Source organism: Paramisgurnus dabryanus, chromosome 4 (assembly GCF_030506205.2).
Source record: "Paramisgurnus dabryanus chromosome 4, PD_genome_1.1, whole genome shotgun sequence".
In the NCBI taxonomy this organism is placed as follows: Eukaryota; Metazoa; Chordata; class Actinopteri; order Cypriniformes; family Cobitidae; genus Paramisgurnus; species Paramisgurnus dabryanus.
Window position 1 is genome coordinate 37,713,616 of NC_133340.1, and position 12,332 is coordinate 37,725,947.

Genomic DNA, 12,332 nt, shown 5'->3' on the forward strand with positions numbered 1-12,332 from the left:
GGTGTGTGGTAGGTGTTCTGGTGTAATATGGCTGACGTCGCATCATCCATCATCCCCCTTTCATATGTAAAGCGCTTTGAGTGCTGCAGAAAAGCACTATATAAATGTAACAATTGATTATTAGTATCATATTCCTATAAGCAGTGTCATATAACACATCAAATTAGAAAAAACACAAATAAATAAAAGAACAAAAGAAAAGAAAATACAGAACTTTTTTAAAGATTTTAAACTGCCCCAGTGAAACACAAACACTCAAACTAACACCCAAACCCACAAAGTGGAAACATTTGTTCTTGGTGACCTCTGATCGACTAAAAGATATGAGGTGAGAATTTGAGAATGTGATACATCACTAAATGTGTTGAGCTTTGTAAGTGGTCTGTATGAAATATTTGTGGATTTCCTGTTTTGCAAGCTTAGATTTTGTTGCAGTGCAGGTTTGCAGCTTCACCCAAATTTGTATTGATACACTGTCAGAAAAAAAGATCAGCAGCTGTACCTGGGATGGTACCATTTTAAAAGATACGGTTATTTAATATTTACGTACAAATGTAGACATTAATATGTAATTTTGAGGAACTATAGTAATATGCATCCTTTAGATACAAAGGTGTAGTGTTTGAAAGTGTACATTGACAGCTTTTTATGTTTTTCTGAGAGTGTTTGACAAAAAACAGATAGACTCATTAATTATGGACCTTAACTTTGAATTTACAAACCAGTTTATTTTTAAACAGAAAATATGTGACAGGTCTTTGAACATTTTTAAGCTTACACACATGTTGTAATCAAATATGCAGTGATGTTAAACATAAACAAAAGTAAAATTTTCTCTTTCGTGTGTCTGCTGGTCAAAGGTTTAAAGAGCCAATTTTATGAACCAATAAAAGGCAAAAAAACCCGAACAGAACAAAACTGTTCATAAGTTCACTGATGATTGGCTGATAAACCTCTCACACTTCAAATGTCCAACTCAGTTTAATTTTCCATTGGCTTGAACCAATCAGATGAGAGCTGATATCGGCATCACCAGAGTCAGTTATTCACACTCACTCGCTGAGATGGAGAGATCAAGAGTTACTGTTAGCGCACTTACGTGTAAGACAAATTTTATTTTTTTTCTGTTATTATTTATTTTAATATTGTAAAAAGCTACAGAATTAAGTAAATAATAGATTTATTGGTGTGACAAAAAATCACTTTTCACTTCCAATTTTTCCCTGCTGTAGATGTTTTATTGTTCAGTCAGACAATAATCTACGGCGTAGAGGTTAAAATGAGGGTCAGACCAGGAGACAACATCACTCTTCACTGTGACTGTCCTTTAATTCATGGTTACAACACTGTATGGATAAGAAACTGCTCTCATGAACATCAAACCTCTCTCATAATTGATTATATGATGATACAGAGAAAAACCAACCCACGTTTTAGTTTTCTTCAAAACCCTAACATTAATTGTTTAGATCTACATATTACTAACATTACAATCTCTGATCTGGGACTGTACTACTGTGCTGATGTAAAGGTAAATGTAGATACTTCATCTGATGTGTATTATTATGGAAACCAAACAACACGTCTTGCTGGTAAGAAAACAATTTTGACAGATTCTCTGATATTTTTTGAAAGTTCACTTGTACATTTGCATGTGTTATTTTACCTTTCTCAGAGAAAAAACAACGTTGTTGGCAAATCTAAATAATTCTTTATTAATATTTATCATGGGGTTTGTCTTTGTTTTTTGTTTTGAACAAGTGTCTTCTGGACCCTCTCCTCCTTCTCCTGTATCAGACTGTTTCCTCCGCTGGATGCTGCTGGTTTGTGTTGTGTGTTTTCTTCTCTGCTTCATCTGTGTCTACTACCACTGTCAGAGAAAACTACAGGTTTATATTTACCCTTTCATTTGTTGCCTTAGTTTTTACTACAGTATGATTTTTTGCCTTTGTTAATGAGCAGAATGTATACCAGATGTTACTGCACACAAAATGACATGAAATTGAACTAAATTGAACTGTACTAGATTAAATAATTCGTAAATGTTTACCTTACTGACATTTTACACAACGCAAACTTGTGCTTAAAGTTTCTGTTTCAGATTTGCATTGTAGATTTTCTCACTGCAGCATATTTTCACACTTTGTGGTTGTTTTAGGTTATGAGAGTGCAAAGATGCTCACAGTAAATGTTATGAAGGTATTTCTTTCAGTACCATTAACCTTACAACTTTATCATGTCAAAAGTATGGTTAAACAAATTTTATTTATCAGTAAAACATCTGTTATTCACTTCCGATCGTTCAGACAGAGAAACATCAATGTGAGATGAGTAAGACTGGAAAGTTCTGCTATCATTCTGAAGTCACTTATAGACTCCTGCCATCTGTACATCGCTATGAAAAGATGTGCATCTCTCTGATCAGTTTATGTAAACTCAGCTTTTGCTAGTAGAAACTGCTTTCTCCACATACTGTATTTGTAAATCAAAGCTTAAATTTTATTTTTTATCTACAGTGTTTAACAACAAATGAATTGTATCTTGTGTATTGTATTTTATTGTTTGTAAGTATTATGTTTATGTATTGTTTCAAATGTAGAGCACTTTGGTCAACCTTGTTGGTGTTTTTTAAATGTTCTTTATAAATGTGGCATGTAAGAGTACTTAACCAATACCAAATATGGCAATAAATTGACTACGCCACCCCGGAAATGGGCCGGGGACCCAGAAGTACCAAAAGCACACAAATACGCAGTGGCTGAGACAGATATCAGACAACAGGAAATATTTGAAACAATTTATTCAAATCACATAGAAAATACATAATTCGTTTTAATATGCAAAAAGTTAAAAAGAGTACAATAAATCACAACATCATTCATCCATGCACACTCTTGTTTTACCACTTCAGAACTGGGGAAGTTGTACTGCCTTTTAGCTAAACACAAGCACTCGTGTTCTCTCACAACACCTCACACCAAATCGTGATCACTTCAAGTTGACAGCTGTCCCACCACCACACACTGCAGACACTGGCTCGCACTGGTACCCCAATTCTGAAGGGAGAAGAATAAAATTAGACAAACACACAAACGACACGCATGAGCAATACACTATGATTTATAAAAGAACACCGCTGCCAAAGGAGTTAGCATCACCTCGTTATAGCGGCTCTCCTTATCAATTACTTACAAACAGGCAGCACCAAAACATCATGAAAAACATCACATTTACAAAACAAATCAAATCATACAAAAACCCCAAATAGGAGTTTCCACACCACAACTTAAAAAAAAATCAAAAGAAAATCAAACAAAATAATAAACACAACAGGGGTGACAATACAGAGATATACGATTTAAATACCCCACCGTAGTCAAACCGTTAAGTAATCAACACGGCTAAATTTAGCTGCGCGCTCACTGGCCGGGAACGCTATCAGTCCAACCACAAAGGCAATCCTCCCTTCGTGCAGATAGGATATTCGGTTAGTTCATATTACATGCATCCGTTAAGAGGCAGTGAAGAGCGGGTCAAGCCTGGACCGCCATGAAGAAATAAACGCCAAAATCTTTATAATAGCACTGCTTGTCATGCGTTCATTACTGCAGCTGCTCAGTAGTCAGTATTGATTGTGCAAAAAGGACGCAAGGCTCAACAGCGCCCAAAAAGCCTGCTGCAACACCTCCGTGACACTGCCAATAGGACTCACGCCGCTCCGCACACTTGACGTGTATCAGTGAAAAGCTGACGAAATGTCACTGGACACATCCACAATATTCCTCAGCCACACACTGCAAATTTAAACTCGTAGACGTAAACACAACCCACAGGAAGTTACATCACTTCCGAAACCAGATGACGCGCTTGGTGACGTGCGCTTGGTTGCCTGTAAATCTCATCCCCTTTTATACCCGTGGAACATACCATTTCCACACAAATAATCAACTGGTCGGTCGCATTACCACAATCTACCCCCCAATTAGTCATCGTAGTCCCGACGATGAACACTAATCCCAGGGCCTAAACAAAGCAACCAGAGAGCTAGACTCCAAGGTAGATCTGGCAGAAATCTGATTAACCTCACCACCTACAGCTCGTGGTAAGCGGTGTAAGTTTGAGTGCTGACCTGCCCCAGTACGCCCAGTTCGTCTTGGGGCTCTTACAGATGTATTGGGCGGTCCCAACCCAATGAATCCCGGCTCTGACTGCGATCCTACACCCTCACTTTCCAATGCTGTGGGCCTAGTACCCGATTCCTCAACCCCAGGAGTGGGACTAACCCTTACTCCTGAAGGAGCTTGAACCATTTCCACATCCCCTTGAGGAACCAGCGGGGATTCTAACACATACACCAAGTCCTCATCTTCAAACTCGTCTTCTAAGGGTGTGGGCAGCTTAGACTGACCCTCAGGAGACTCAATTGGAGCCGGATTACCTTGATTACGGGGTTTTAAAGACATTCGATGAACATGACGGACTTTAGAAAGGTCATGCACTGGTGCTATAGTATACACTGACCCACCCTCTTGTGGCACCCGAACTACCTGGTATACAGTTGAGCTCCATAGGTCCTGGATTTTATGCCGTCCTAAGAACCCATGTTCTCGCAGAAAGACCAACTGGCCTTCTGTCAATGGCTGCTCCCTTACCCGCTGGTCATGCTTAGCCTTACGATATTGGGCGGCCGCTTGCAGCCTCTCCCGTGCACTCTCAGCGGCCACTTGGAGGCGAGCCTGATGCTCTTCCACCCAATGATGGACCCTACCAGCCACTGGCTCCTGCACGCGGCCCAACAGAAAATCCACAGGCAGTCTAGGCTCCTGCCCAAACATTAAAAAGAAAGGCGTTTCTCCAGTGGCTTGGTGGGGAGTGGTATTATAACAAAACACCACCTGGGACAAACAAGATGCCCAGTCCCTCTTCCTTCCAGTGGGCAGAGTCCGCAACAAATTGTGCATTGTCCGGTTAAACCGTTCGCACTGGCCGTTACCGGCTGGATGGTATGCAGTAGTGCGTGACTTACCCACCTGGTAAAGGCTACACAACTGCTGAATGAGGCCGGATTCAAAGTTGCGGCCCTGATCGGAATGGATCCGCCCCGGAACCCCAAACTTATAAAACCACTCCTCCACCAAGACACGTGCCACCGTCACCGCCTGTTGATCCCGAGTAGGGATGGCCACGGTGAATTTACTAAAAATGTCCGTCATTACCAAAACATTTTCTTGCCCCGAGTGCGAAGGCTCAAGGACTGTGAAGTCCAGGGCCACGATTTCATTCGGACGGGAGGCCATCAGGTGCGCCATATAGCTCCGAGCCACTGGTGTAGCCTCTTTGGCCTGCTGACACCGCTCACACTGCTGTACCCAGTGGGCTACATTAGCGGACATCCCCGGCCAATAGCACCGTTGTCGCACCAACTCCAAGGTGCGCTCCGTACCTTGATGACCATGACACTGATGTAATTGAGTGAGAACTTCGGGCTGTAATACGGCTGGCAACACCAGTTGCAACACCTTCTCACCACCATCCGAACGGCAGACCCGTCGATATAACAGCCCATCCTGTTCCTCCAAACGGTCCCACTGCCGTAGCAAGACTAAAACCAAATTGGATAACTGTCGCCGCTCTTGGGGCCCTGGGCCTCGCCCTCGGCGCCAGTACTTAAGGGCTGCACCAATAACGGGATCTTCCTCCTGCAGTCGCACCAGGTCTGACCCCGATCGACCGGGCATAGCCTGCATGGCCATCACAGCCGTAGCTCCTACCAGACTGACTCCCTCAGCCCGCCTCAATAGTTCAGGAACTACTGTCCCCGGTTGACTGTTTTCCACAAACTGTTCGCCAGAAGGCAACCGCGATAAAGCATCTGCATTTTGATTGGCCCTACCTGACCGATATTGCACCTCAAAATCAAAGGCCGCGAGTTCAGCCGCCCAACGCTGTTCGGTGGCCCCCAATTTCGCAGTTGCCAGGTGGCTCAATGGATTATTATCGGTACGTACAATGCAGCGATGACCCAGCAAGTACTCGCGGAATTTTTCAGCCATAGCCCATTTTAGGGCCAAAAACTCAAGCCGCATAGAACTGTATGTGGCTGTATTACGCTCTGCTGGGCGAAGACTCCGGCTAGCATAAGCCACCGGTCTAACCTTACCATCCACCTCTTGGGACAGCACTGCCCCCAGCCCTACATAGCTGGCATCAATCTCCAAGATAAATGGGAGCTCAAAATTAGCATATGCAAGGACTGGTGCAGTGGTAAGCTTCTGCTTCAATGTCCGAAATGCTTGTTCACACGATTCAGACCACAACGCTCCCAATTCCTGTCTCCGGCTACTCATCTTCTCTCTACCTGCCTCTGCTACTAACCGATGCAATGGAGCTGCTACCTGGGCAAAGCCTTCTACAAACCGCCTGTAGTAGCTCACAAAACCCAAAAAGGTTCGAAGCTCTGACACAGTTTTAGGATATGGCCATTGGGCCACAGCCTCAACTTTCCCCGGGTCCGTAGACACCCCGTAGGATGATATAACATGGCCCAAGTAATGCACCTCCTCCCTGAAAAAGTCACACTTTTCCAACTTAACCTTGAGGCCAGCGGCTCTTAGGCGTTCCAGCACCATCCTCAATCTCTGCAGATGGTATTGCACAGAAGAAGAGTAGACAATAATGTCGTCCAGATATAATAACACTGACTGATGTTGCTGGTCGCCAAAGAGCCGCTCCATCAAGCGCTGGAAGGTGCCTGGCGCATTACAAAGGCCAAAAGGCATACGGTTCCATTCATATAGCCCCCAGGGGGTGCAAAAAGCAGTCTTGTGGCGATCAGATTCTGCAACAGGGACTTGATTATACCCGCTGGCCAGATCTAATGTAGTAAACCAGCGGGCCCCTGTTAAGGAATCCAAGGTCTCCTCAATGCGAGGCAGTTGGAATGAGTCCTTCCGCGTCTTCGCATTGAGCTGACGGTAGTCTACGCACATGCGCAGGCTACCGTCCTTCTTCCTTACCAATACGACTGGAGACGCATAGGGACTACAGCTTTCCCGGATTATTTGAGTGTCTAAAAGCTGGCTAATGTGTGTCTTAACCAACTCGTATTCGGATGGTGGAATCCGCCTATAACGCTGTCGGACTGGAGTCTCATCAATTAAGGGAATTTCGTGAGACAAAAGATCAGTACAACCTAGATCTCCGTCACCAGTGGAAAACACACTCTGAAACTCCCGAAGGAGTGCCCTCACCTGTCTCTGCTCCTCATCGGATAACCCACTCAGTTCTACATTATCGACGTGCCCCACCTCTGACGCTGACATTGTATCACAGGTTGCAATCTGAGCCTTAACCTGTGATATCTCGGTCAGCCCAGTAGGGGAATCCACCAAATACACTTCTCGCAACGTCCCGAGAACAGTGGTGGGGTATAAAACGACATCGAGAGCACCAACATTAACGATGGGCACCCAAACAGTACCACCATTCACACGCACTAGTGACGGAGAGGCTAGTAAACCAGCCGGCAACCCATTCTCAAGTGGCTCGAATAGCACAATCTTATCACTGAATACCGACGCACAAGTTGCGGTTACAAATTTTAGAGTGCCCCCTGTAATACGACACACTCGCCGCCCACGAATTTTAACATTACCTCCATGCGTGAGAACGCCATCTACTTTTTGGCAGGTTTGGAAAGCCTGAGCCAATTCTGCGTCCTGCGTCACTAGAGGTAGCTCAAATAAAGTGGGTCCATACTGTCCAAAAAGCTCATGGTAACAGCGACTAAGAACATTCATTCCCAGAATACCGGGAACACTAGTGCTTCCACCTGGAGGGTCTCGAACCACCAGTATCCCGCACTTGGATACGATGCGACCACACAGTTCAACATCCAATTCTATATACCCTATATAAGGGATTTCTAATCCATTGGCGGCTCTGAGCTGCAACCAGTGACATGACTGCAACTGATCCTGGCCCCATGGTTCGAACCCAGACCTAAAACAGCTCTCTGTAATAGTCGACACCATGGAGCCAGTATCTATCAAACAGGGCACAGAGACGCCTCCAATAGAAACAACAAGGTGCGGGCATGAGGAAATTAAACGAGATGCAGATATGTCATCAGAAACACGGGAGCCACGCATACCCCCAACCGAACTGTGGCCCTGCAGTATGGTGGGAACTAGTTTCCCGACTGGTTAGGAAAGCTGGACCTAACCGGCCTTACGTCATTGGATGCCAAATCGACCTGGGAAGAAACTAAAGGAGCTGGAGAACGTTGCCAATTACATTCCCGAGCGAAATGCCCTGGTTGCTGACATCGTCGGCAAATCACAGAACCAGGGCGTGGTGAACGACTACGAAAGTGGGGACTAGGATTACGAGCTAGAATTTGGGTAAGATGGTCAATCTGCTTCTGCTGTTGATGTAACATTTCCCGTAACTCACCCAATTCTGATGAACGGCCCCCATGCGCAGAGCCCACCCCAGTATCACCTTGGACCCCACATTGAATTCCCTGCACCAGGGGAGCGGACTGACTTCGCCCCCTGGTGCCACCTGGCATCCCCTCTCGTTCCCAGCGAATAGCTTCCCCTCGCACATCTAACAGTGTTGCAGCAGGCTGACGCCTTACCAATTGCTTTAATTCACGGCGCAACGCATTATCTAACACGCATTCAATAAATTGATCCCTTACTACAACATCTGAATTTAGAATGCCATGCGGTGACTGTTGTTTCAGCCGGTCAAATAAACCCAATAGCGCAAGGGAGAACTCTTGCAACGTTTCCCCCTCTAACTGTCGCCGTGAATAGAAAGCCTCTTGAAGTACAATATAGGAATCTGCGCAACCATATACTTCATACAACGCTGCAATAATTCTTTCTGGATTATCTCTATCAGTGCTCGGCCGATATTTAATTTCGTCACGAGCCTCTCCTTCAAGATGGTCGAACAAAAAGAAAGCTTTCTCAGCTACAGACATGGTCCGCATACGCATACATGCCTCAGCTTCTTCGACCCACTCTCCAATGCCTATACCGGACCTACCATTAAATTTTGGACAACGCCGTTCTCGAGGAACGAACACAAAACGCTCAACAGCACTGGCATCTAAACCAGTAGAACAAGGCGTTACCGGCCGTGATGCGCTACTAGAGGCTGCGCCAGGATCAGGCACTCCAACCGGCACCTGCTCCTGTCGCAGTCTCTCATTATCGGCCTTCAATTGGGCCACAAGATCTCTCATTTCCTGTAATTCAGCCTCCATTGCCGAATACTATAAGGGGTACTTACCAATCGAATCTCCACTCTTTTGTCACCACTAGAAAAAAAACAAACAAAACAAAAACACAATTTCACTGTGTCTGAGTCTGTACAACAGCCACAATACCCTGCCGACTATACGCCAAATGTGGCATGTAAGAGTACTTAACCAATACCAAATATGGCAATAAATTGACTACGCCACCCCGGAAATGGGCCGGGGACCCAGAAGTACCAAAAGCACACAAATACGCAGTGGCTGAGACAGATATCAGACAACAGGAAATATTTGAAACAATTTATTCAAATCACATAGAAAATACATAATTCGTTTTAATATGCAAAAAGTTAAAAAGAGTACAATAAATCACAACATCATTCATCCATGCACACTCTTGTTTTACCACTTCAGAACTGGGGAAGTTGTACTGCCTTTTAGCTAAACACAAGCACTCGTGTTCTCTCACAACACCTCACACCAAATCGTGATCACTTCAAGTTGACAGCTGTCCCACCACCACACACTGCAGACACTGGCTCGCACTGGTACCCCAATTCTGAAGGGAGAAGAATAAAATTAGACAAACACACAAACGACACGCATGAGCAATACACTATGATTTATAAAAGAACACCGCTGCCAAAGGAGTTAGCATCACCTCGTTATAGCGGCTCTCCTTATCAATTACTTACAAACAGGCAGCACCAAAACATCATGAAAAACATCACATTTACAAAACAAATCAAATCATACAAAAACCCCAAATAGGAGTTTCCACACCACAACTTAAAAAAAAATCAAAAGAAAATCAAACAAAATAATAAACACAACAGGGGTGACAATACAGAGATATACGATTTAAATACCCCACCGTAGTCAAACCGTTAAGTAATCAACACGGCTAAATTTAGCTGCGCGCTCACTGGCCGGGAACGCTATCAGTCCAACCACAAAGGCAATCCTCCCTTCGTGCAGATAGGATATTCGGTTAGTTCATATTACATGCATCCGTTAAGAGGCAGTGAAGAGCGGGTCAAGCCTGGACCGCCATGAAGAAATAAACGCCAAAATCTTTATAATAGCACTGCTTGTCATGCGTTCATTACTGCAGCTGCTCAGTAGTCAGTATTGATTGTGCAAAAAGGACGCAAGGCTCAACAGCGCCCAAAAAGCCTGCTGCAACACCTCCGTGACACTGCCAATAGGACTCACGCCGCTCCGCACACTTGACGTGTATCAGTGAAAAGCTGACGAAATGTCACTGGACACATCCACAATATTCCTCAGCCACACACTGCAAATTTAAACTCGTAGACGTAAACACAACCCACAGGAAGTTACATCACTTCCGAAACCAGATGACGCGCTTGGTGACGTGCGCTTGGTTGCCTGTAAATCTCATCCCCTTTTATACCCGTGGAACATACCATTTCCACACAAATAATCAACTGGTCGGTCGCATTACCACATAAATAAATATGAACAATACTACAATACAATATCAGTGTCATTAAGAACCTAAATGCCAAATAACATCAAGTTGTATTGCACACACACTTTATCATTATTGTTAATTTAATAGTGAAGTGGATGATTTAAACAAAACAACAATTGGGTGTAAGTGAAGCATAAACCGCACTGAGCAAGCTGCCCTTTTTGCATTTGCTGCTAACCAACACACAAACCTCATATAAGCTAATGGAAAGATTTGTGTCTGATGACCAGAAGTAAGAAATCAAGTTCAGATCAGATAATGTCATGCAGCAGAGAATGTAAAGTCATTTACCTTGATTTAACGGTCACTGCAGGGGTTTAACTTACAAGTAAGTGTTTAACAGATGGCCTTTACAAGTTAAAGTTACCAAAATGTCTACCTGTAACATTAGAGAAGTTTGAAGTTTTGAGAGACAATTTAGACATCTTGCAACAGGAAACCACAGCCTTGTGTTTGTTCTTGTGCACTAATAGGTGTTAACTGATGCCTGCTTAATGCACACAATGAAATGGACAATTTTGTGGTTATAAGCAATAGATTCACACCCAGACTTAAACAACACGTTTCTTATACAACTCACATTCTTTTATACTTGAGGACAAAAGTGAACATCACAGTTAACAAATGCTTTTTGTTTAATATGTAATATGCTAATATAAAACAGACAAAGAAATTTTTTAAAGAAATATTTAGTATTATTAACACAGTGTGTTTAATATTTTCAAGAAACTTTTCCTGCATTTTTTAAGTAAGAATTTTTTTGGCCAAGTACAATGTTGATAAATGTTTAATATTTAGCAATTTTACACAAATGTGGACACATTACAAGACAATTACAAGATAAGCCAGACATATGTTGGCATATGTGGTTTACAAGGACAATTCCATAGACGCAATGCATTTTACACTGTACAAACTGTATATTCTATTACTCTAACCTGCCCCAGTCCCTAACCCCAACCTCCCAAAAACCTGTTGGCACTCTTTAATCTATGAAAAGTACCATTTGGTACGTTTTTTAGCTGTTCAGTTTATGGGGACACGTATACATGTCATTATACACTATTCACTATTCCGCATAAACCACATATGTCCCCAATCATTGCTGATCACCCGAAGATCTATTGCCCTTCAAATCTGCAAATTATACTTTAAAATTTTACAAAACTCTCTGTCTATGTCACAAGTCTATGTTGAGAGGTAGAATTTCATCATTGGTCATTGCCAAGTGACAATCATAGAGGTCAAAATTAATACAGTATAGTGAGTATACAATATAAAGCACTCTTCCAAAAAATATTAAATTTAGCCTCATATCTTAATCCTATTTGGTATGGATAATGTATATTTGTTCATTCTGTAGTTAAGTCAGAAATTCTGACTATTAGACTGAGGCCTGAGTATGATGAGGTCAAATGTCAGTTCTGAATGAGTGTTGATGTGAATTATTTTTTACCTAATATGCTATAATATAATTTATTATAATTGTTTAGTATAAATAACATGTTTCAAACAAATACCTAATCTAATTATATTTCCATCAGGCATATCTGTATCCCAAAC

At 43.0% G+C, this 12,332-nt stretch overlaps 1 long non-coding RNA gene across 1 annotated transcript; it reads right to left on the bottom strand.

Moving 5' to 3' along the window:
• Positions 1-2,784: 2,784 nt before the first annotated feature.
• Positions 2,785-10,577, bottom strand: LOC135735858 (uncharacterized). The gene is made up of 2 exons (XR_010527710.1): positions 9,304-10,577; positions 2,785-3,056 (listed from the first exon to the last, which is right to left on the bottom strand). It is a non-coding gene; the product is annotated as an uncharacterized lncRNA (long non-coding RNA).
• Positions 10,578-12,332: the final 1,755 nt, after the last annotated feature.